The 6,100-nt window shown below is 42.3% G+C and overlaps 2 non-coding genes across 2 annotated transcripts; both read right to left on the bottom strand.

The window, feature by feature from the left end:
- Positions 1-3,221: 3,221 nt before the first annotated feature.
- TRNAK-UUU (transfer RNA lysine (anticodon UUU)) lies at positions 3,222-3,294 on the bottom strand. The gene has a single exon. It is a non-coding gene; the product is annotated as a tRNA-Lys (tRNA).
- Positions 3,295-4,243: 949 nt separating this feature from the next.
- On the bottom strand, positions 4,244-4,315 carry TRNAM-CAU (transfer RNA methionine (anticodon CAU)). Its single transcript has one exon. It is a non-coding gene; the product is annotated as a tRNA-Met (tRNA).
- Positions 4,316-6,100: the final 1,785 nt, after the last annotated feature.

Below are 6,100 nucleotides of genomic sequence, written 5' to 3'. Positions count from 1 at the left end.
AATAAGAAGAGACACATTAAAACATTAAATGACTTTCAAAATTGCTAGGAGATATTAATTGAATTCAGCCAACTCTAGGGATTCCTACTTATGCCATGTCAAATTTGTTCTCTATCCTAAGAGGAGACCCAGACTTAAATAGTAAAAGAATAGTAACCCCAGAGGCAACAAAAGAAATTAAATTAGTGGAAGAAAAAAAATTTGGTTAGCGCAAATAAATAGAATAGATCCGTTAGCTCCAGTCCAACTTTTGATTTTTGCTACTGCACATTCTCCAACAGGCATCATTGCTCAAAATACTGATCTTGTGGAGTGGTCATTTCTTCCTCACAGTACAATTAAGACTTTTACATTGTACTTGAATCAAATAGCTACATTAATTGGTCAGGCAAGATTACGAATAATAAAATTGTGTGGAAATGACCCAGACAAAATAGTTGTTCTATGAGTTATTGTTCCTTTAAACATGGAACAAGTTAGACAAGCCTTTATCAATTCTGGTACATGGCAGATTGATCTTGCTAATTTTGTGGGAATTATTGATAATCATTACCCAAAATAAAATCTTCCAGTTTTAAAATTGACTACTTGGATTTTACCTAAAATTGCCAGACATAAACCTTTAGAAAATGCTCTCACAGTATTTACCGATGGTTCCAGCAATGGAAAAGCGGCTTACGCGGGGCCAAAAGAGTGAGTAATCAAAACTCAATGTCAATTGGCTCAAAGAGCAGAGTTGGTTGCAGTCATTACACTGTTACAAGATTTTAATCAACCTATTAATATTGTATCAGATTCTGCATATGTAGTACAGGCTACAAGGGATGTTGAGACAGTTCTAATTAAATATAGCATGGATGATCAGTTAAACCAGCTGTTCAATTTATTACAACAAACTGTAAGAAAAGAAATTTCCCATTTTATATTACTCATATTTGAGCACACACTAATTTACCAGGGCCTTTAACTAAAGCAAATGAACAAGCTGACTTACTGGTATTATCTGCATTCATAAAAGCATAAGAACTTCATGCTTTGACTTATGTAAATGCAGCAGGATTGAAAAACAAATTTGATGTCACATGGAAACAGGCAAAAGATATTGTATAACATTGCACCCAGTGTCAAGTCCTACACCTGCCCACTGAAGAGGCAGAAGTTAATCCCAGAGATCTGTGTCTTAATACGTATGGCAAATGGATGTCACGCATGTACCTTCATTTGGAAGATTATCATACGCTCATGTAACAATTGATACTTATCCACATTTCATATGGGCAACCTGCCAGACAGGAAAAAGTATTTCCCATGTTAAAAAACATTTATTATCTTGTTTTGCTGTCATGGGAGTTCCAGAAAAAATTAAAACTGACAATGGACCAGGATACTGTAGTGAAGCTTTCCAAGAATTCTTAAATCAGTGGAAAATTATACATACAACATACAACAGGAATTCCCTATAATTCCCAAGGACAGGCCATAGTTGAAAGAACTAACAGAACACTCAGAACTCAATTAGTTAAACAAAAAGAAGGGGGAGACAGTAAGGAGTATACCACTCCTCAGATACAACTTAATCTAGCACTCTATACTTTAAATTTTTTAAACATTTATAGAAATCAGACTACTACTTCTGCAGAACAACATCTTACTGGTAAAAAGAACAGTCCATATGAAGGAAAACTGGTTTGGTGGCAAGACAACAAAATTAAGACATGGAAAATAGGGAAGGTGGTAATGTGGGTGAGAGGTTTTGCTTGTGTTTCACCAGGAGAAAATCAGTTTCCTGTTTGGATACCCACAAGACATATGAAGTTCTACAATGAACCCATTGGAGACGCAAAGAAAAGTGCCTCCACGGAGACAGAAACACCACAATCGAGCATCATCGACTCACAAGATGAGCAAAATGATGATGTCAGAAGAACAAATGAAATTGCCATCCATCAAGAAGGCGGAGCCGCCGACTTGGGCACAATTAAATAAGCTGACACAGTTAGCTAAAAAAAGCCTAGAGAACACAAAGGGGACACAAACTCCAGAGAATATGCTGCTTGCAGCTTTGATTTTATCAACGGTGTTAAGTCTCCCCATGCCTGCAGGAGCAGCTGCAGCTAATTATACCTACTGGGCCTATGTGCCTTTCCCACCCTTAATTCGGGCAGTCACATGGATGGATAATCCTATTGAAGTATATGTTAATAATAATAGTATATGGGTACCTGGCCCCACGATCGTTGCCCTGCCAAACCTGAAGAAGAAGGGATGATGATAAATATTTCCACTGGGTATCGTTATCCTCCTATTTGCCTAGGGAGAGCACCAGGATGTTTAATGCCGGCAATCCAAAATTGGTTGGTAAAAGCACCTACTGTCAGCACCACCAGTAGATTTACTTATCACATGGTAAATGGAATGTCACTCAGGCTACAGGTAAATTATTTACAGGACTTTTCTTATCAAATTTAGGCCTAAAGGGAAACCTTGCCCCAAGGAAATTCCCAAAGGATCAAAAGACACAGAAGTTTTAGTTTCGGAAGGACGTGTGGCCAATAGTGCTGTGATAATTACAAAATGATGAATTCGGAACTATTATTGATTGGGCATCTTGAGAACAATTCTACCACAATTGCACAGGGCAAACTCAATCTTGTCCCAGTGTGTGAGTCCAGCTGTTAATAGTGACTTAACAGAAAGTTTAGACAAACATAAGCACAAAAAATTACAGTCTTTCTACCCTTGGGAATGGGGAGAAAAGGGAATCTCTACTCCAAGACCAAAAATGATAAGTCCTGTTTCTGATCCTGAACATCCAGAATTATGGAGGCTTACTGTGGCCTCATACTGCATTAGAATTTGGTCTGGAAATCAAACTGTAGAAATAAGAGATCGTAAGCCATTTTATTCTATCGACCTAAATTCCTGTCTAACAGTTCCTTTGCAAAGTTGTGTAAAGCCCCCTTATATGCTAGTTACAGGAAATATAGTTATTAAACCAGATTCCAGTCATTCCATCACCAGTTTATTATTTTTATATCATGTCCTTTTCCACTTCTCTTGAAATATTGGGGATACGTTTCAAATAATATTAGGAAAGGGTAATTTAATGAAGAAAGCGATGCCTTTGTCTGTTTCGGCCTTTGTAATAATTTCCTTCTCCTCACAAGATGTTCTCAAATGGGCTGGGAGTTAGACCTAACTAAAGTAAAACCATTGATTTTCGCCTGAACAGGGACTTGAACCCTGGACCCTCAGATTAAAAGTCTGATGCTCTACCGACTGAGCTATCCAGGCTCTCCATCACCAGCTGGAAGGCACTAGGAAGTGCTAATAAGGCTCGTGATTTCGGTAATTACTCGGGTCTTCCAAGCGTTCTGGTCATACACCGGTGCTTCAGCACTGCAGCCGAGCTTTATTATATTGAGCATTCATTTAACCCTCAAACTGTTCATGCGTTAAATATAAAATTATTGTGTTGTATTTATTACAGGGGAAATGACGAAGAAAATCGGGCTCAGAATAGAGTGGGACCCCTTCGGTAGTGAATATTCCCACTACCGTGTGCAGCTCATTATTGCACACAGGAGCCCTTAGAGATCGTAGCTGGCTGGTAAAGGCGCTTTAGAGCGTACTCTCGGGCTTCTTCATCAGCTTACCAGAAGGTTGGAGGCAGAAGGTACGCATTTCAACAACGACTTCAATAAGTGGGAAGAAACTTCAGAAGAATCAAACATTTGGGTAAAGAAAGATTAAGTTATGGCACAATGGAAGTAGTTCAATTCCCATTGTTTCCTCCGGTGTTTTCCTAGCTCTTCAGAGATGAGGTTTCCTGGAATCGTAATGCCAGAGCAACACACATGTGACACCCGCTTCTGTCTGGGGAATTACCTCCTTCAAAACGCACTTCTCCAAGAGTTTTGTAATATCTTTTTCCGGGTCGTCCAACCTAGTCTTCATCTTTCGCTCTTTTTCTTCACCTCTTCCTCCGTCTTTCCCTTCTTCTCCACACCGATCTCTGCTCCTCTACCGCCTTATTTTTCAGACCTCCCATTTGCAGATTCACTCATTTCTCCGCCCGTGCTTCCGTTCTTTCAAAGTGGACAACTAGGTTTCAGAAAGGACCAGGCAGTTAAAACAGAGCTTACACCCTCAGTCACAGTAGGTCTTCAATCACTCATGACAGGTGTTAAAGCACCTCTGACGAGTGCCAGATCCAACGTTTTGGAGGGAAAAAACAAGAAGTTAGCAGAGGATGGTTTCGATCCATCGACCTCTGGGTTATGGGCCCAGCACGCTTCCGCTGCGCCACTCTGCTGTCCCGGGGGGTTGTTGTTACTTATACATCTCCTAACATCGCTGTCCAGTTGTGTCAATGTATTTTTTTCTTCCTTATCTATTTATTTTCTCTAGTCTGCCTTTCATCCTCGAGTTGTCTCACGTTTCCCTCTCAACATAGTCACCTACGACTTGTTGTTTGCTCCTTTGCAACTTAAGAAACCCTATTGAAATCCGTTCTCAGGAACTTGATATTCAACCTGTTAGGCTCTCATACACTGACTTCTAGGGTTGAAATTAGAACTCACGGTTTGTTTGTTTGTTTGTTTGTTTTCCGCGCCTTCTATAGCACACACACTGTCTGCATTTGGAACACCTTGGCTCCTCCGTGTCCCTGGTAAGGCAAGGGCACTGTGTGGTCTTGAGGCCCGGTCCTCTGCCAGGTTGGAGAGACTAAGGAGAAACTGAAGATGCAGCGAACGGAAGAGAAGGAAATGCATGTACTTCCGAAAATCTTTTCTCGCGGAATTGAGGGAGACGTGGAGACGACATGCCTACTCAAAGAAGATTCAGTTTTCTGTGTCCCCCACCACAATGAAACTTCTTTCACAGAGATCGTAATGGGTATTCCTAACTACAAGAAGAGCGTGTGTGTGTTGACCACTTGGCCTTTGGACACTGGATGGGAAAACTGAGGCTCAGATCGCGTTCTAGTTGTGTCTGTGGACCCGTTTTTGTCAGTCTTGGTTCTTCCAGCCAAGGAATTGCGCAAAGCTGTTTTAAAGATCCTGAGTATAATTTAAGCTCCCCAGTGGGGTGGGCTTCACGGGCCTGACATCTATGGAGTCGCACAACTTACCACCATCCCCCGAGCACCCCTACACACACTCAGCCCTACTCTTGGGGTTTAACGTTTTGTAATGGCTCTCTTGAAGTTCTCAATAGTTTTATCCTTAAACTTGTGTTTTGTAAGCTATAGCCAACATGACAATGTAGCAAGCTTAGGTATGGGGGTCAGTTGGCTCCCAAGAGTTCTGCCCAAGAGTTGGCTCCCAAGAGCTCTGCCTCCCCTGGATGGGTTTTCAGCAGCGAATTTGCCCTGCTAACTGACATCCTTCCCCACTCTCTTTCCCGACCCCTCTTCCCCACCTACCTCCAGCAGTAAAGCCCCCTAGGGGGTCTACAGAAGAAGAATTAAGTTCCTGCAGCCTAATCCCGGGGTTTCTGGGATGTGGCATAATGGCTGTCATTCCTGACACTGGCTGGCAGCCTGGCAGTGCCCAGGTGAGTTGGGAGGGCGTCGTGGTGGGAGTGAGCCTGTAATTCACACCCATATCAGTATACATTAATAATTATAACAGCATTGCCTCCCTGCTTTTTGAACCAGGGCTCCCTCATTTTAATTTTTCACTGGGCCCTACAAATTATATAGCTGGTCCTGCTTCCCAAATTTCAGTGGTGTTTGGTTCTCTTTGCTGGGCTCCCCTCAGGCTTCTTTACTATCTTGTTTTCACACTTGAAAAATCAGACCCTGGTGGCCGGGCACGGTGGCTCACGTCTATAATCCCAGCACTGTGGGAGGTTGAGGCGGATGGATCGCGAGGTCAGGAGTTCGAGACCAGCCTGAGCAATATGGTGAAACCTCGTCTCTACTAAAAACACAAAAAAGTTAGCCAGGCGTGCTGGCGCATGCGTGTATTCTCAGCTACTCGGCAGGCTGAGGCAGGAGAATTGCTTGAAACCGGGAGGCGGAGGTTGCAGTAAGCCAAGTCGTGCCACTGCACTCCAGGATGGGCGACAGAGCAAGACTCCATCTCAAAAAAAA

Source organism: Rhinopithecus bieti, unplaced genomic scaffold (assembly GCF_001698545.2).
Source record: "Rhinopithecus bieti isolate Rb0 unplaced genomic scaffold, ASM169854v2 scaffold_18466, whole genome shotgun sequence".
NCBI classification, from domain to species: Eukaryota; Metazoa; Chordata; class Mammalia; order Primates; family Cercopithecidae; genus Rhinopithecus; species Rhinopithecus bieti.
The sequence above is the reverse complement of the archived record's forward strand: the minus strand, read 5'-3'. Positions and strand labels throughout refer to the sequence as shown.